Source organism: Strix aluco, chromosome 3 (assembly GCF_031877795.1).
Source record: "Strix aluco isolate bStrAlu1 chromosome 3, bStrAlu1.hap1, whole genome shotgun sequence".
Classification (NCBI taxonomy): Eukaryota; Metazoa; Chordata; class Aves; order Strigiformes; family Strigidae; genus Strix; species Strix aluco.
In genome coordinates this window covers 6,408,626-6,429,288 of record NC_133933.1, presented here as the reverse complement: position 1 = coordinate 6,429,288, position 20,663 = coordinate 6,408,626, and the positions used below count along the sequence as shown (strand labels likewise).

The following is a 20,663-nucleotide window of genomic DNA, read 5'->3' as shown; positions in this document are numbered from 1 at the left end:
CTTATTTCATGTGAAACGAACAAAAGGCTTGGATTCATTTAGGCTATCTTATGTTCTTTGTACAAAACGTTTGTAATAATCTCAGTATTTTTTTTCAGCAATGCTTAATTATTTCAAGCTCATCCCACTCACTGCTCACAGCTCCATTATCTTCTGGCTTCTTAGTTTTTCCTTCCCAAAAGCTATTATATTTAGTTGGAAACTAAAGACAGCTTTTGCTAGATAAAAACATTAAGGCTATTTTCTTCACTGTTCGTAAAACTTGAAATCCTAATCCCCTTTGTTCCCTTTGCTTTCCTCCAACAGGATCAGCCTAGGATATGGTTGTGAAGGTAACTGCCATAATTGCATGAAATTAACTAATTTCTTACAAAGTTGGTGATACTTTGTCACCCAAACATGTCACTTACTACACAGAATAATTTTCCCACCCAGCAAAGCCTTCTATAGGTGTATCAACAGGCTCTTCATCACTTTCTAATTGCCTATGCTTCCTTCTTGCTTAAAAGCTGATCAAATCAAATTCTAATCTCGGCTCCATACCGAGCCTTTCCATAGCACTGGGTAAAGCATCTTTGCTTCTTCAGCTGGGAAATGAGGCTAAAATATACCACGTACGCGCACCCCGTGTCTGTGTGCGCACGCACGCTGCGTAAGGGCAAAGCGTTACGAAACAATTAACGGCTGCATCCTCGCCTGCCATTGTGACTGAGCTGGCCTCCCGCTTCCTTCTTGGCACTACTTGTTTATTTGTGTTTTGCTTCAAGAATCCTTTTCTGTTCTCCTTGGGTTTTTTTCCTTTGCATGAATTTGCTTTACTTCTAAAATGGAATGTAACAGCTGGTTAGTAGTTCGTAGCTCATTTATAGTTTATTCACCTTTTGTTGCTCTACATTTTAGTTCTTCTTATTCAAATGAGCATTACATGCTGGGATTTTAGCATTAAATAAATGCTTTTCTGCTCAGTTTCACCTCTTACTAGCTCCAAACCCATCAAATATGTTATAAACAAAGACCTACAACAGAACATACAACGCAGCACTTAGAAATCCAGTTTACCAGTGATGGATTAGGGATTTACATTCCCAAACTACCAAATACAGTGGTCTCCTTGACCACCCAAATACAGTGATTTATGCACAGTGACAGATTAAGCAGTCTTCCTGGTTACATATCATTAGCGGAAATCAAAGTCATGTCAGATATTGATGGTAATACCTTTCAAAGGTACATTACTAGCCAAGCTTTATGAGCAGCTTTCACATGAATTATTCAGCGAACAACAACGCTTAAAATATATGCATATATATACTCTCGGATCCTTAGACTATATTCATCACTGATGATTTTAAAAGAACAGAAAATGTACTCAAACTTGAAGCTAACCTGTACATAGATGCAGCAAGTTCAGGCTATTCAATTTATAGATTTACTATGGTAAGTGCATTACATTAAAGTGGAACAAGATATCTCAACTGCAAAAGCAAAAATTCCTGAATATCTAATTTCTAGCATTCAATAAACACAAGTCTTTCTTCATGTGCTGCAAATCTACTAAAATCACTGACCAAAACAAAAAATTAAACTTTTAAACTTCCATTTAAAAGCATGCAGTCATTCTGGGTTACGTTATTGTGGATTAAAACTAATCTATTATAGGAACAGAGTAATCCAGTGTTGATGCTTATTTTAAAATTGAGAAGTGATGAAAGCAATTTTCATAGCCCATTTTAAACTTTCACTCAAAACATGTAGGTTAATGGAAGTTAATATAAACAGCATGGAACAGAAGGACTAAAATCTGATGAGGAACAATCAGAATAATTTGGTCTACCAGCTGAAAGGATACACATGTAGAACTAAATTGAACTTTGTTTATGCATCTTGATTTTCAAGCCTTCTCTAAGATGATTACCCTATCTCCATTTCTATCAAGGGAAAAATGCCTTCCTCTTTCTTACTCGGCTTCTGAATCAACTTTTTAAATATTGGGTTTTTTAATACTAGGTATGTCACACTATTTAGTTTCTACTCTAAACATCTGCAAAGAAATGTACCTACCGCAACTTCTTGCCAACTCCTGACTTTCTCGAAAAGTGCTACTACTATTTTATAGGCTCGGATTTGTTTTTGCCATTCTTGGATGTAAGCAGGATTAGGGGAAGCCCACTTTTGTTTCTCCCCTGGTATACCTTTGAGAAATGGGATCATAATTACAGTGCCAAACCATTTATGCAGCTGCAAGTAGTACTCGCAGGCACTTCAGAAGAGTTCTTGACCAAAAAGAAATCTCAGAAGCTTTACAAAAATGAAGATGTTAGCTATGAATGGAATTAAAATGAAACATTACCTAAGTAGTGGTGCACAGTTAATGATGAGATTTAATATAAAAAAAAAAAGAGGCCTCAACAAGCAGACTGCATTATGCTTGTATTTGTATTTCAAAAGCTGCAGTACCTTCTACCCTTAAGCGCTCGTTTCATTTTTGTACACAGATTACATCCACTCTGCCAGACACCATTCATAATGGCAGACAATCTGATCGGACACGACACTTAAGGGGTCTTTTCAACTTCATAATAAAAAAGCAGAATGTCAGTATATTTCGATACAAGTTTCCCACATCATTTAAGTCACATTTGTCTTAAATTGGTAAACAGCTTAGAAGTTGTTGTACACAATCACCCATGTACCTGCACCTCAGGTGCAATGGCACAAGCCTCATTTTTTCGGACATCACTGTGAAAAATCTACTTTTCTCCTACTTTCAAAGTCCAGGGCAATTAGAACATGCTTCACATTGAAAAGTCTCCGTTTTGAGCTTCCCAAATCCATTTTTTGAGATGCAGAAATCATGAAAACTGTAGTTCAGCAGGTTTACTTCTATGCAGTGATGAGGATAGCAGTGGTTTGTTACATAAGAAATAGGGAGTGGTTTGTTACATAAGAAATAGGGATAACTGGCTTCACTGTGGCAAAAAAATAAAAAAAATCACAGTAACATGGAGATACCAGAAGTTACTTAATTACAACGCATTAAAATTGTTCTTCAGAAGTAGACTAAAATTCACTGTAATTTGTGCTTTGAGCAGTTCCATTTTGCACAGTAAGACTAGTATAAAACCAAATATCCTGAAAAAATAATTACAATATTCAGTAATTTTTGACTGGTTCCCTTTCTGAATCTTTGTGTTGAGCCTCCTCTTATGCAAGTTTTTTATTAAGAAAATGGACACCTAATAAAATATCCTGGACACAAGCGACTTCACGAATTGTAAAACCTAAAACTAGAAGAATTATATCTCACGTAAATCAGAGCTCCTCTATTAACAGCAGGAAAGGATGGTGGAAATTTCCAGCCCCATCAACTGTTTCCCTGAAAGAAACCAGACCTTTGAAGTGACTAGCACAGGCTGTCCTGGAGACTGTGAGAAAGAATTATATTCAGATAGGGGAAGACGTAGGCCAGTAACAGTGCCTCGAGTTTCACTGTAAATGAAAGCTCGGATACAGGGACTACTGATGGGGCAACCTTAGAACGCACAAGAAAAACAGAGGCTTCATGGAGCTGTAATAAAATAGTTGCAAAAGAAAGGACGATGACGTTGTTCAAAGCAGGAGAGAGCAGATGAGAGAAAGCAGGGGCCTGTGCGCTCTGCTGTCAGTCATTCCAAGGGATCTCTCAAGCAGTGCAAAGGGAGTCGCTTCAAGCGGAGGTTTTGCAAAGCTGCTCGCTGCCATTTTCATGCAGTGGCTGCACTGAAGCCAGTGAAGGATACGGGTGTTTAATGAAGAGAAGAAATGCATCAGAGAACGTGGCTACAATAAAGCATGTGTCAGAATATGTGACTTAAAAGCTAACGAACACACTCACTACTAAGTTACCAACTTCCCTTGGGTTTAGTGGTTACCCTGGGCAAGGATATGGCACAGAGATTTGTAGCCAGAGATGTTTTTTCCTCTTACAGTATTTGTTCTATCAGGTTTACGATTCTTTTACTATAACCCATCAGTCTGCCTCCAGCGGAGAATCACTCTTCATCAATTAAGGAGATGCAAATCCCCTCACTACACTTCATCACTGGGACATGGAAACTATGTCTTACCTTTTTCTTTCAAGTGTTATGGAGTAATAATATGATTTTAGACATAGTTGCTAACAATACTAATAGGCTATCTAGCGAAGCACATACGGTAGGGCTCTAGAAATCAAGGGGTCTTAGGTTACATTTTCAATGTCTAAATCAATCCATATACAAAGGGATGAAATGCTTACATTTTCCCACATCACAAGCACATTACGGTAGCTGGCTAGTGTTTCAAGTTTAGGGTTGTGGGTTTCTTCTTTCTTAATTATGTGATTCTGTCAATCACGTAAAACTGATTCAAAATAATGACCATAAAATATCATGTCATTACTGATCATTAAATGATCACAGCCAAATCAAACTCCAGCAACAGTGTTTGACAACTCCCAGAGGACACAAGAGCCGTGAGCTCAGACCTTGTCACATTAAGAAATATCTTTGTTGAGATGTTCTATCAATAAAGCATTGAAAGGTGCACAGAGCTGTAGGGAAACAAGTGCAAGAGTTTTGCAGCAGCTGCTTTTTCTTCATCTTGCAAGAGAGTATCTTTACATTAAGAGGTCAACACTTAAAACAGTCTTCCCTGTCCCAGGATGGTACCAGTACAAGGACCAGCAGTGCCTCACTCACGTAGTACATAGTGCTCTATCAACAATTTACTATCAATGCAAATTGGTTTTCTATGTTGGCAGCGTTGCCCCTGGCCTACTGCATTTAGATATTCTCTTCCACTTTAGCTGTATGCCACAGGCTAAGTCACGGTATTTAGTACCTCCAGGTATGTCACATATATGAAAGGCCACAGTTTTCCCAAGGCCAAGACAAACCAAATTACTCTTTAAGAGAACTACTCTTTAAAAACATCAGTTCATTTCTTAAACTCAGCTGACATATGAAAGTCTCCAAAACTCTAATACGATTACAAGAATTGATGCAACAGAAGAGTTGAAAGAATTGAAACTTACTTCCAGAGCGGGCTAAAAAGATAGGTGCTAAACCAGAATGCTTTCACAGGGGAGGATGTGAGAGTACCAGTGAAACATTTGGGCTGGGGGAGAAGGGCACTGTGAACACAAGAAACAGGGGACAGCACTTACCTGTCAAGTACTGCGTTAGTTTTCTGAGGAAGAAAAGGAAACTGCACTGGGCCAAGTCAATGAGAGCGCTATAAAGAAAGAGGCTGTAATGCATCCTACGGAGATTGGAAAAGTAATACTGGAAAATAAGGAGTCCCTTCTTTCCCCTTACAGCAACAACAAAAAAGTATTTGAACCTGACTAGAGTGATCTATTCTTCATTAGTATTGGTACAAAGACAACTTTGCATTCATGGAACTGGATTGAAAGGAATGGAATCTGATAAATAACAAATATTAAGATAAAAAAGGTTTAGGAAGAATACCCAAAAAGCTAACAACTCACCTTTCAGAGGCAGAAGCAATGTATTAATGAATCTTATTTTAAAGAACATTAAATATTTATTTGTTATTCTCCTAATACAGCACCATAGAATAAGCCCTGACAGATCAGCATTTATTTTGGTGATCAACAGGTTTCCAAATTCTTCCGCTACAATTAATTCCAGTGGATCGAAAAAGAAATACTACACGGTTCTGTCAAGCACAAGAAAAGGCTGTGAAACAGCCCCAGGTGACCAAGGTCCTCCCAGGACCAACGTTACTCTTCCATCCACCAGCATCAGCACACTCAGTTGAGAGAGCCTCTGACCCCACTCTTCAACTATATTAGTCTTATATCAACAGTTCCTACTTTCCTGCTGTCAACTATCCCGATGATGAATTGATAATGCATTCTGATGAAGGGTAGAATATATATGTAATGAAAAATATTGATTTTGCTTACATACTTCACTATAAACTGTTTTATTCCTTTCATTCATTTTGGTGACTTACACACGCCATTAGTTGGATTTCCATTTCAAGAATAAATTCACGGTTCACACAGGTGGTGTTTCAAAATAAGCAGTTTGCTGAAGATATTCGGATACCGTGCACATGAAAGTATTTTACTTGGTTTTGGGGATTTTTTTTGGTTTGTGGGGTTTTTTTAAGACTAACATAGCGATGACATAAGGTCATCCACAGCTTCTCATTTTAGTGCAACATGCATCATTCTCTGAAAAAAGCGCAATAGTGCAGGTGTGCGAGTAATAAGATCTTATAAAGGAAAAAGCTTCTTGCTCGTAAATTAAAATGATCATATAGCTGCTTAGTCTTCTTGAATTCTGATACAAGTGTGCTATGTCAGACCAAACCACCAAGGCCTATTCCATGAGGAACCCTTATAATTCATCAAGTGAGCCATATTTCCTTTTTTAATTTAAAAAGTCTCATTATCTAGAGGAAGAACCTAGATATGTTTCTAATATATGTGTGACTGTTGCACGTATGAAGAAGGGCTTTTATTAATAACTAACAGAAAGCAGGCACATAAACCACATTACTCTCGGCTTGTGCGTCACCTCACCGCTGCGAAGAAGAGCGCACGTCTTTCATGAAGAATGCTAATATATTCTTCCAACTTACTATTTTACATCCTCTCTGGGGCTTTTAACCACTGGACTGAATCCTGGACAAAGGAATCGGATGCTCAGAAAGAAAGGCACAGGGGAGCAGCAGCTATTTATCCACTCTTTGCAATATTCTTCTGACAGTGTGAACCGAAACAGCCCGCCACCGATGCCCACCGCCGCTCGATATTGAACGCCGGCGCGCAGCGGAAAGGACCTTTCCATCAGATGTCTCCAAAGATCCTCCTATTAGCAAGACTTAAGAAGGCCTTTGTCATATCAAATATGCTCAGCTGCTTACCGCATGGCGAAGCGGTGTAAGAACCATTTAAAGATGTGTCTGACATCATTAATCTATTTGCCCTCTGACCCACGGAGCTGAACTGTAACTATGGCTACCAAAGCCTGACCTTACAATGCTGAGAAACTTTAAAGCTGGGTAGTATTTTGGGTCACATTGTTAGGCTGAACAAAAGAATAAAGAAGAAATGTGACAGTTTCCTGGGAATTAAGGTCAGCAGGTCAATTGCCCTAAAGCTTTATTGTTATATGATAAGCAAGACTAGCTGAAATAATTTTTCAGCTATTAGAATAAAAAAAAAAATACTAGTGCTTTTGTTGTCTAAAGTAGAAAATTGGTCTCCGTAAAAGCAATATATAACCCATCATTGAGCAAAATTACTAAATAGCCTTCCCTGTACCATTTACAGCACAAACACAGGAAAAATGTGTAGCAGGTATCAATTTCATATTCTCACATCGGGTGTATTGTTAATTCAAGCTTTTGGGGGAGTGTGGAAAGTATTTATTAATGTGTTTCTGGGGTTGCATTTGATAAAATTGACTGTGTTTTCCATCCTCCCTTTTCAAATGATTCATGAAAGTAAGTGGGAATAAGCAGCCTGAATGTACTGATTTTGAACATCTGTGTAAAAGTAGCCTTAGACTTAGAATAAAAACAGTATAGGAACTTGCCCTAACAAAAGGCTATGACAAATACCAATCCAAATATATACAGTCTTAATAATTAGGCTTATTAACATTGTTTATACAATTGTGTACTGTGAAGCTAGCAATGTTCACTTTAAGGATGTGTCAGCAAAATTCACAGGTGCCTCCATTTTCAAGTGGTTTACAGTTTAGTTAAGGAAATTAATTCTGGATTAAAGTTGGCTAATTTATGATCGTATTTTTTAAGCCTAAAAGCTTTTCAACTTTTTGGTATCCCAACCCATACCATGTAGGACCATAAACATAACCTATATTACCATCTAAAAATTATATAGATACAGAAGATCTAGACTTTGGATTGATTTATGATGTTGGGTTTTTTTAATTTCTCATATCATTGCTGAAAAACTAGCGTAATGCATATGTAGAGCAGAGCACGTACGTAACATGCCAGTTTAGCAGAGCTAAAGTATAAAGGGAAAGTTTGTGAAGTAGTGTCCTCTTTCATAGCGGGTAAATTAAATATATATCAATACAGAGTTTTGGGGTTCTCCAAAACTAGTATATTTTATTCAATTATCTAGAAAATATCATGCCCCATGAAGTAGATGCTGAAACAGTGGTGCCTGTTCATTAATAAACATGCAGGAGTACCAGTTCAAGATTCTAAGATATTCTTGCGATTATTGAAGAATACAAAAGCAAAATTCCACGCTGCCTGTAAGACAGCCCGTTTTGCTTTTCATTTTATTAATGCTCTAGCGGTGTCTGAGAAACAGAATTCTACAAAATTGGTTTTAAAAGGTCTGTAGACTGCCAGCCTGACAAGAAAGCATGGCAAAAATTATGCAAAAGTGGGGATGCTATCAGTAAAGAATTCAAATGGTCTGTTGGTAGAGCGCTATCTGAAGCTGTCACTGCTGCAGCTGTATCCACCCCAGGAAAAAAAATGTTAATGGCTCTAGAAAAGCACTAGAAAAACTCTACAAGAAGGAATTAAAAACTTAGAAAATCTGCTTCAATGGGGGCAAGCGGAGGAATGTAATCAATATACATATTCAACAGCACCTTAAGAGTGATTTACCTGCAGCCATTAAAACCCAGAATGTGTGAGAACTCTTATCAAGTAGATTACTCATCTTGCAGAGAACGTCCAGAGCCACCGAAGCCAGACAAATCACAAACTAGAGAGAACAGATTTTAATAGCGAGGGCAGTTTGGAGGACAATCACGCAACAGTTAATATTTAAGATATGCAGTAGATTCTTCATTTCACCTTGGAAGATCAGATGCTTTTTGAAGCTGTGCCTGTGACAGCTCTGATACCAAAAAATAATGTTGAGAGGTTATTTGGGCTCCATTATACAGAAGGTCACGCTAAATGTCATAACGGCACACCAGGTTACTTTCATCCTCTCTGAACCTGACACAAAACATTTAAGAGTCAAACAGCATTGGCTCTTAATAAACTATCCTGTTGAAATCACTGTATTTTCAGTTTATTTTAAAAATAACGACAAACTAACAAACAACCTGGTATTCTATGATTCTATGAAACTTGCCAACTTACTGTGCCAACACACAAGGCCGAGGCTTGGCACAGAAGGGGGATGTTACCAGGTGCCGGATTCCTATTACCCACTTGTGAACAAATCCCTACTCTGGAAGTGAAAAGAGACTCTGAAAAACTCCTAAAACCTCAACAGTTATTACTTTCTGTACAAGTGAATCCCATCTGAAGTCATACATTTAAGTACTACTGAGTTGGCACAGAAATGGATAAAAGCCAGGAAATTCTAAGTTTAAGCTGACTCGCCATCCTTAGCACACACTATTGTCCTTTATCCCTAAAATTTAATTAAAACCCAGTCCTGACCAGTTGTAATAAGTAGTACAGAAAACTGATTATCGGAATTGCTTTCCTCCAACAGTCTATTGTGCTACACTTCCTCTCTGCAAAATACAAAAGACTCTATGTACATTTTTCTTTCTCTGTGAAAAGAGGGCTGGGGAAAAAAAAAAAAAATCCAGTCTGAACTTTTATTTAGTTGCCAATTGTGCTGTGGAATGAAACTAAGCATTTTCTTTTAAAAGCTGATTCAAATTCAGTACTTAATCATGCCATAGCAGAGCAAGAGCAGCAACAAATTATGTTACAATTACATTAGAAATTCTTTTACAAGATTTTGTTTTCAGTCACTTCTAATCTTTCAATAGCTGCCATTTCCAAGGTTGATATTTTCCTAACATTTTTGCCTGAAACTAGCTGCTCTGATCAGAAACATTTGGAACGTAAGGAAAATATGTACGTGCGCATGTGTGCAGAGCACAGACAGGGAGAAAAGCAGTCACACTCAATTATAAAAAAAGTTCTAGAAGCCATAAAATATTTCCTTTATTCTTCCAAATGTTTTTTTTTTCCCTTATTCTAGCAGATTATTCACTCCTGTACTCCTAACCAATTTGTTTTCTGTGCTGCAGACCACTGCAATATACTATTACAAAGTAATTGTTTTAAAATTTTAAAAGGCATATTCTATTAACTCCATTTCAAATAACAGACCCAAAACACAGGCCTCAAGTACCTGCATTAAAGTAGACACACCACTAACTATGTGCATGACTAAGCCATCCAGACAGAGGTAAAGGAGCTGGCAGGCAGCGGGACACACAAATTGGCAGCACAGGTTTTAAAAGTCCTCTTTGTTTGCAGTGTTCTCCCTCTTAACCCAGAAAAAGTCAGATGATTTGAAGATACCAAATAACATCTGTTTTCTAAACAACACACTAAGGTCTGCAAAATTTACAACACCCACTGTTGAAACAATCCCAGAAAGACTTAGCTCAGTCTGCAAATCCAAAAACTTTAAAGGAACTTTAATTTGCGATTTCAAAAAGGTGCCTGTAATCCAGGCAACATAGTCCTGCCATGAGATGAAATAAAAAATATATGTAAATCTACCTACGGTATTATAAGGATATCCAACAGAATTAAGAAGTTTTCAGGTAAAAACTATTAAACTTGTATAGCTTCAAAGAGGAAAGGTACAATCCTTCGCAGGCCAGCAACAGGTCAGTACCTGTTACAGCAACGCCTCATCATTATGCTTGTAAATGAGTTATGGTTTGGCTGCCACGGCTGCCTTCGTTCTCATCTACCTCTGCTTTTCACCACAAACTCAACACAGCAACGTGTTTGCTGGGTGCAATGGGAATGCAGAAACATCCCATATCCTCCCGGCTCTCTGGCCCAGCCTATAGGAACATGCTTCTCTGCTATATGGTCTTCCACAGGTTGGGATCTCATAGCAAAGGACAAAGTGCCACTTCCCTGCGTTTCTCCGCAGCATTCCTGGGTTTGCACGGTTACGGGGATGTTTTTCCAGCAGTCGCTCCAAAAGCAACTAGCGGTCAATGTTAATAACTTCTCTTCGTCTACAAGAGGGAAAAGAACCCAAACCACCTTTGGATGAGAAGGCGGGTGGATTTCATAGCTGGCTACGTAAGGTTAATGAACTGTACTGCCCTGGGTAGCTACCAAGCAGCAACCCCCTGCTCAGGTGACTACCAGCACAAACGCTGCACGTTTCACCGATAGTTACATCAGACTGTTTCTACTTGAAACCTTAAGTAACATAAGCCCCACGTTGCAAGAGCGCAAAGGGTTGCTAGTCATGACAAAATGAACAGCTGCCACACAATTTGACGAAAGTGCCAGTTTCCATGCCAATACCACAATCCCTTCAATGAGGCACTTTGCCAACATATTAAAATCCTGAAGACCGTCGTGAAAACAACAAAGTAATTCCACGGTAACAGCCCCAGAATGTTATGGTATCTATCACTTTTAAAAATACAGTAGATGCAGCATTACGGGTTACAGAAAGAACTGAGTATTTTTTAGTTTCGGAAATTAAAAAGCAAAGAAGAAAACTGTTTTTGTAGTAATATGACAGGCGACATAAACCATAAGAAAGTTGATAGCTGCATATGCCAGACTTGCGCGTTTACTAAGAACGAGTTTATACGAGAGCTCTAAGGCAGAAGTTCACAGATGCAGCGTTGAAGTCAGTTTTAAAAGGCGATGGTGGGTGGAAGACCACAGCTAACTAGCAGGCAGCAGGGCTTTGCAGTTGTTTTGCAGGCAGCACAGAACAGGGAAGTAAATAAACAAATAAGTGAAACTGAGCCAGCAGCAATTTGTGACATGCACTGTCACTGGCTGTCATTCAGAGCTGGATCAGCTGCTCTTCCAGCTGATGTGTGCTACTTGCAACTATTCCACGCACACATACGCAGAGAGTTCCCACTAAATCTGGGGATACTAAGCGGAACCCCTATGGAGGCTCGAAACTTGACTTTTCATCTTTCTGAAAAGCAACAGCATACCTGCAGTACTGCCGAAGCCGACCACAAAAACCACCTTCAGCTCCGCAGTGCAGCATGCCTGACCTAACCACCAAACTGCAGCGGGAGAGGACGGTCCTGCTCCCTTTTCGCAGCAGCGTGGGCACCAGCTCTTGTCTGGCTCCATCATGAGCTGGATGGAAAAGCAGCACCGGCAGAACATATTTTATTTTGGGAGGAAGTCAGATTTTCTGGCAGCTGAGCTATCGAAAGGATTGGCCAAACACAAGCACTGATGCAGAAGCGGAGATGGGGCTGCCCTCTGTGGTAGCAGCCAGCCATTATAACAGCCCAGCTGTATTGTTAAAACCCATTTTTAGATGCTCTTGCCTGGAGTATCAGGGAACTGAACTCAATAACCTGAATCCCTTCTGTTATATGCTTTTAGGCTCTACTGTGTGCACAGAGTACAGAGCTGACCCGGCACAGGCCTGAAATGATTGTGGTTGAACAATCCATAGCAATCATGACTTGTTCGCTAAAGAATTTACAATTGCAATCAGAGCCTCTCTACATCCCCTGGGAAAAATGATCAAGAAGAAATGGAATAGGCTTTGTTATAGCCACGAACAATAACGTAAAATAACATAAACTAGAAATAAAGACAAATGCTAGGCAAGCTAACAACAAACAGAGTTTTCATTTCTCATTGGGGCTATTTTTAGATGTGTTCATATTTAAATATGAAGGTAATTTCCCAGTGCAGCTGTTAACAGCTCTTCCTGAGCTTCTCTTGGAGTTTGGGTGTTGCATCTGCTGGCATTTGCAAGGCAAACTTCTGGGTTTAGTGCTTTAAAACTACAAAAGCAAATGTTTCAAGCATTACTTCCAGAAATCCTACTTTGTATCTCAGGGGATACTATGGTCATTTTATTTGTAAAAGGTTTGAAGTTTTATGTGTGCTGCTATTCTAACAAGTATCTTGTGTGTTTTTTAATCTATCAAAAGACATACTGAGGTATGTATCAGATGAACAACAACTATAAATAATGTGCTAGTTCAGGCACTGCTGGTGGTTTTAGAAATGCCTGATTTTAAAGAACCATTGTTAAGGTCAAGAACTACTCCAGTTTTAATTAGGGGACTTGGTCTGTTTCTCTCATTCAAATGAAGACTTTTTTTCATCAATAAGTGGAAATTAAATATTTCTCACATGTGTTACTGTATCTGAAAGCCTGCTTCTCTGGAAATAGCTAAATTAATGCTTTAATTAGGACCGCGGACATACCATATTTGATTCAGCTCGTGGGTCCACTAGCCCTGTCACACACCACCAAGTCGTTTTTTGCTTTCACAGCAATGTGCAAAACTGAGTTTTGCACTTCAAGCTTTGTCATAATACCTGAAAATTAGAAATTGATTTATATTCTGGTTTTATAACCCATCTAGACTACCAAGCAAAGAAATGAAAAGCCAAACCACCTAAGAGCATATATCACTGATCTCTCTATTCCATGACATCACTTATACTGTAATGACTGTAGTACAGGCCGTTAGCTTTAGCTGCTGGGCTGGCAGACCTAGGCCTGCCTTTGACCTTCTCTCCAACTCCTTTCCAAAGGGAATGAAGATGAAGCCTCTGGCACTGATGCCACAAACCTTCAGTGAAGAGTTGTGGGCTTCAGGGTGGAGGAGCAGGTTGGGAGAGTGGCTGTGAAACAGCTTTGAAAATCCTCTTCCCCATCAATGAATTTAATACAAAGCTACTATTGCATAGACCACTCAGGGGAGACAAAACCATGCTCAGCTATGTATGTGGAAGGAAGGAGTTTGCTTTTCTTACTTCTAAGGTGAGAGGAAAAACAAGGAACTCAAAAGAAAATACAAGACCTTGATGAAAGTGTTCATCTAATGCACAGCTGTCATTCCTCAAGATTTCCATCCTGCCTTCTACAATTTCCTACTTCTCTGAACCATCCAGAGTCAGAAAGACTCTGTTCTTCAGTAACAAAGCCACTGCTGTCACCTTCTCAGACAAGATGTCTCTCTTATATGCTGCACATCATGCAGAGCCACATCCACCCTGAGCTCAGCCCAAACTCCTTTGTTTTCCTGAGTCACAGAGCTGAAGGTCTCTTATGGGTTTCTACAGGTTGCTCCTCTTCAGGAATCCCAACATTTCCCCCAAGGCCTTGGGATTGGCAGCAGCAATTAGTGCGTGTTCACAAAAGGCCAAAGAACAAAAACTTTGAGGAAGGAGATTAAAGATGGATTAAGGAAGGAAAAAAAAAAAAAAACATGTAGAACACTGCTCCAGATACTAAGCTTGAAATTACTTTCAGATCCCGTTTCCCATGAAACTTCAGTCTCTTACCACTTCAAGGAACTTCATCCCCAGTAGCGGCAAGGCATACCAACGACATCATGCGTGTCCATCGCCTGTTCAAAGGAACTCCCAGGTCTCAGGCCTTCTCCTCACTTCCCTACTGGCCAGCGAGCTCTGGGCAGACGCCTGGCAGGGCAGAGCTGCTCCCCACTCACCAGTGTTCCCAGTCATTCTCTCCAGGTGTGGCAGCTGGGACACAGGGCAAAACTGAAGAGGGATGGCTCTAGGAATAGCTGGGAAACCCTCCAACATGAGTGTGCTTCTGAGACTCGAAGGAAACAGTATGCCTCTGCTGAGCATGTCGATGCTTTAGAAATGAGATCTCCTTTAAATTCAAGGTAAATTCTAGAAGAAATTTCCCTAGTAAAAAGTAAAATCGGTATTAATAATGTATAACTAGGGAAAGCTAATGTGAAAGAATACACATATGCCTTGCAACTGCTTTTTTTTCTGTTTAGCTTCAAGGAGCTTTCCACAGTACATTCAGCCAGCAGATGCTAAAGACAAGCCAGCTTCCACACTGATTCAGGCAGATGGTGCTGGTGGAGCTGATTCTCATACAAGAGCGGCCTGTCTTCTCAACTGAGACAAAGTTTCTGCATATATATCCTTTTTCTGAGTCAGAATCTCATCAAATGTAACTACACTCCTCATGGCCAGGGAAATTTCAAAATTCCTGTTAACTCATTTTTAATCACCATATCAACTTGTAACTTTCTGCCAGCGGCATTAACTGCTGTCGTGCAAAGCCATTTCTGAAACGCCCTCTCTTGCTGAATAGACAAAGACAGAATAATCACCCCAACTTACGACTAAACAAATCTGTTCAGACAATGTAAACTTAGTCCTTCCTGAGAATAAACACTTTTGAGTTATTCATATATGCAACACTGGCACATAGCCTTTCGTAATTTCAAACCCAGGTATTACACAAGCAAATCAGCAAATGCACAGACTCCAGCTTATTGCTAGATGTTAACACAGGCTAGACACAAACAACGCAAACAACTAGGGTGGTGCATTTGGCCAAAATAGCACACTAGTGCTTTGATTTGATTTGCATGCAAAGCAGGGACTGTACGTTTTTTTAGAGATAACAGATCACCACCTAAAGCCTTCAGCAGCACGATATCCACGCAATCGCTTTAAGTTTACAACGAATGCTAAATATTCCAATTGGGTAACTAATACATTATAGATCTGCACAAAACTTGGCCACTGAACCTTTACAAGATTAGACCTATGTGAAACTGCTCACCTAATTTGGAACCAACGGAAGGAAAATAGGAAACTCTTTTAACACGTTAAAGGGGGCCAAAGGAGGACGACAAATGAGGGAGAGAAGGTTCAGCAGAAGCAGCTTCTCATGGCAGAAGAGCTCTCATGCACAAAGAGCTGGAATGTAAACGCTCCTGTGTGGGTTTGATGTGCAGAAGAACAGCTATTGGGCATTGCAGGAGAAAGAGAGGAGGTGGGAAGAGGCAGGGTGTATGCAGAAAGCCTGGCAGAGAGAGGCTGACAACGGTGAGAAGAAAGAGAGAGGCGGCAAAAACACTGGGGCTATCAGCAAGCAAAACAAAACTAAGGGAAAGGACCAGGAGAAGAACCGTTTTTGGCGGCCTGAAAATAAACTTGCGAGAAAGAACATCAACTTCAAGCTTTCAGTATGTAGCTATGAAGAACTAAGATTTATGAAAACTGCATATGGAAATATAACTGTTCTTTTAGCTACGTGCATCGTTTAAACTCCTACCTCAGAAGAGGGGAAATTCCACCATAAAAAACATCACTAAGGGAACATTAACTCCTCTATGAAAATATTTCTTTGTCGGAGAGAATCTCATTTTGAGTCAAGATATTTAATGTGAGAACTGGTCTAAATTTTGTAAAGTGAAATCACACTCAGTCAAATAATCCTCACATCTAGGTAACTAACACTTCAAGATAACTTGTAATCTAAGTGCGCTTACGGTAACGTTTTTGTATTTTGTTATTTAACTTCCAGAACACAGATTTTTCATCCAAAAAGTCTCCTGAAAACTGCCCAATTCCTCGAGTAATGGGGAAAGCAGATTTAATCTTCAAATGGATATACACCTCTAGACCCAAAGGATCCAACAACAAACATGAATTTTCACCAAATAGATGCCTGCTTGGTATCTGTACAGTCAACTGTAGGAACAGCAGAGGGTTCACAAACACCAACAGGCGAAACAGGAACACGGACAGAAAGGAGCCATCCATCCCAAGCCCCTTCTTAGCAAGCCACGAATCACTACTGCCTTCCATCTCTCTCTATTCTTGAAGGCTACCTTTGGGCAGCTGTCATGTAAGCAGCAATCAAAGCTCCAAGAAAAAGAGTCCAAGACCAAAACTGCACCAGAATTTTTTTTTTTTTTTTGCCATTTCAGAAGTTTTATTTTTTTTCTCTACTACTGAGAGTCCTTATACAGAGGCAGCTGTAAAACTGCATTTACCGCTTTGTTCGGCTCAGTATAGGCTGCATCCATAAAAACCTGAATCTGCAAATATAAGAAATACCCTCGGGGAAGAACAGCAGTTTTGTCCACTACGGTTTTCTTCCTCGCACACACTACACGTTACAAACAACCTCTAAGTTTTCGAGGTTGTTTTCAGGGAACACTGTTTTTCCTTTCTTTAACACACTTTCAAAGCCACATCAAGCGTACGGTCAGTCTATCCTTCCTTTGTCAAGTTTACAAGCAAAAAACCCCATATTCTTCATAGCTCTGAAGGAGTTAGCTCCGTTTCCCGTAAGAACTTTGTCGTGGTGGCTTCATGGTGTGACAACTAACAAATAGAGGAAATTGCCTTCTAAATACAAAAAGCAATCGGCCTTAAGCATTAGGAGCAAACTTTCTTGGTATGGACTTTACCCACTCAGCTCTCTTTATCCATTTCTGCATGTTCTGTAAATAAAGGGAAAAATAAATACCTTACTCATAGGCTTTGCAATTTCAAGTACTCCATTAAGTTACTTAATTTTGCTATCAATAGCACATGATCTGATAAGCAAAACTGTTTATTTGCCTTAGGAAAAATAGAGATGTGGTTGCATCAGGGGTGTTTCTGAGTTGACAGGGCTTTCCCCTGGGGCTCTTTAGGAGACTTGGAAAGAAGAACAGGGAGAGAGCATGGAGAGAAGCGAGAGGAATGGCAGAAAACACAGGTGCAGCCGTCTAATCTCCTGGCCCTTACAGACAGAACAAAAGAATAATCACAATTACAACTATTACCTCTCAAACATTCCTCTGTCAGGAAAAAAAAGAAGCACTCCTGAGCCCACCTAAATTTAACCAAGTGTTTAGCTTTAGACTTCACACCCTTTTAGCTCTACTGTGGACTGTCTTGCATGATTACATTCTCTTTTTTGTTGCATTTGATACAGAGCTGCTGCCCCAACTTTGACAAAGTGCTTTATTGTACTTATACAATGCTGAAAGCTGAATCTGACAGGCATTCATTTTTGAAGGAATGTATCCAAAATTGGATTCTAATTTTGAAATGGTTCAGATCATTTAAAGATTAAGCTCAAATACAAACTGCAATAAATATTTGCTGCAAAACTGTACTTAGTCAATATCAGAAAGCTTTATAGGACATGTATCATACAAAATTTCATATATTATAGTGTTTTCTTTTCTTAGATGTCTCTACAAATCAACCAATGCCTAGCTTGGATTTGGGACAGACTGCTTTTAAAAATCAATATAACCTGATAAAAGCCTAAAGCTAAAAACCACTAACATTCATTTCAGGGTATATCATTGAATATCAAACTATTACTCTCAGCTTTATCTAAAAGAAATCTGTCCTTGGGAAGCTCAAAGAAGCAATGGTTCAGTTTCAATGCCTGAAGAGAGCTCTCTCCTCTGCACTGAGGATGAGTGATCTCAGATGCAATTTCACTTCCCGGTCAGTGTGTTTGGTTTCATAACATTTCATAAATGTCCTGCCCAGAAACGTTTATGACTGGAACCTGATCTACAGCAGGACAAAGTAGATCCAAAACACCTGTCAAATCATAGCAAGAGTCATTCAGGTCAACCTTTGGCTGAGGGAGTTCCCAGAACTTAGATTCTTATCATACCATCAGGGTGCTCAGAAAAAAAAACAAACCAAGCATCATCATTATCACATTGACCTAATGGCACCTTACAAGTGCGTGCTATGAACTTGCATTCAAATTCTTTGAATCACATTATGTAGTGTAAGTACTCTGAATTTCCCGTCTGCCACCTTTTAAACTCTCTCAGCCCATTAAGCGTTAACAAGATTGCCATGTCTTCCAAAAGCCAATTTCCCCATAGGTCTGACAAGAACTTTAATCTCCATGTCACGAGCATTAATTAATTCCATAAACAAAATACAGGTAAAAGACTACTTTAACTTAGAAATTCAATTAAAATATCTCATTATATTCCTAGGGTTTGATACATCTGTGTTACATATTCATATTTTTATTCCCCACATATGAGTAAGTCCATCAGTATTAACAGAGCTCCTCTGTTCTCCTGGAACACAAGAGACCTTGAATTTCCAGATTTTAGGAAGAAGATGGAGAATGTGGTTAAGCTCAAGCCACACACAACAGGTTTTTTTGTGGAGAGTATTTTAAAGGCTACCCCTGTTCTTAAGAAGTATATTTACAGAGTTTACATAAAAGAATGCAGTCAAAAATCTGCTTGCAACAGCACATTAAAGACCTTTCAGTACTCTGGAGCAGCTGTGACCTGATAAAATCTAATTATTTCTCACATGCCCTTTGGAATTCTCCAGGAATATTTACTGTAATTTCTAACTGATGCCACCAGCACTGGGCCAGCCTTGGAATAAAACTGAAAGATAGCTGAATGCGTATCATATACATCTTTTATGAATATCCCACAGATGTATGCTAAGGCTTAGCAACATGGCACAGCAACATAATGCTGGAATCTGTTAACTAATACAACTAAGTCAGGCATGAGAAATACCAAATACACAATGGTTTTGAAAAATACTACTACAATCTTAACAGAATCTCAGTTTGAAAAAGATCTACAGGATATTTGCAGCATCTCAGAACACCTTCTGCATTACCATAGCCCACTGTTCTGTCCCACGTGATGAGACACAGACACGCTCTAATACCAGGCATATCTATGTTTGTATAGTACGTGTACATAAGTATCCTTACGGACGTGCATATAACGTGTTATATACACATTAAGATGTACATACAACAGTTGTATGTACTGAGCTGATTAGGGCACAGCTCACTCTGCCAGGACTACCAATACAGACAACTGTACCTTAACTTGAAATCAATTTATTATTAGTTTTTAGTCTCCCTAGGGAAAGATTGGAATTGAATTGATAGAGAGAAAAAAATCCTTTTCCCTCGTTGTCAAGGAAAATCAAACTAGATTTTTTTTTAATTAGTTGAATAAATACAGCCTGTATATAACATTGCAAACATCTAAATACCAAGTACATCAAGCAGTGTTGAAAATCTATTAAGATTCGAGGTTTGACACTTTCTAGTTTGTCGTATTTGTTTTTACTAAAAGGTAAATAAAGGGAATTGAAGCATTCAAACTTTATACGCAAGTGCAACTCTCTGGCAGTTTCCACGGGCCTTAAAGAAATCAAGCTCTCTTTAAGCTCAACGGAGCTTGGCCTTGCCGTCTTCTGATACCAGCAAAAAGTGCAACTGCAGGACAACTGGGATGAGCGAAGACAGTTTTGGGAAGCCTGCCTTCCCCCAGACATCAGCTCCTTGTGCTGGCAAACACACACGGTCAAAACGCTGCAGGAGATGGCCAAGATCACCCATGCACTGCTAACGAAGAGAACAGGATACTCATGAAGGCAGCGGCTGTCAACCTTGGAAGAAGCCCGTGTTTGATGGCAGATTTAAAAAAAAAAAAAACAGCAGAAACATCAACTTGTATCTGCCAAACCCAACACTACTTGTATGAGTTTGCAAGAAACTAGGTTTTAGGAACAAACATTTTGAGGAATGTATTTTCTAGATTGTCCTGTGGCTACCATGAATTTTGGGGTTTGTTAAAGAGTAAAAAGTTTGTTTTCCAACGAAAAATCCCTAAAGACTGCAGACCAGCCGGGCCCCACTCGTCCTCAATCTCAGTCTCGCCAGGCACGATAAGATATCTGCAAGCGAGCGCCATCCCGGGTGGAGCACAAAACCAGGCAACTCTTATCCACTTGCTGATTTTAAATGGCATTAAGCACTAATACCTCGAGAAAACCCTTAAACCTCCCAAAGCTGCTGCCATCGCCTCAAGCGCGGCGCTACATTGCTTTTGGAGGATGACGCCAGAGGAGCGACCACGCTC

At 39.5% G+C, this 20,663-nt stretch overlaps 1 protein-coding gene across 3 annotated transcripts in view; it reads right to left on the bottom strand.

Moving 5' to 3' along the window:
* Window positions 1–20,663, bottom strand: part of MACROD2 (mono-ADP ribosylhydrolase 2) — a 901,283-nt gene that overhangs the window by 760,810 nt on the left and 119,810 nt on the right. The window lies entirely within an intron of this gene.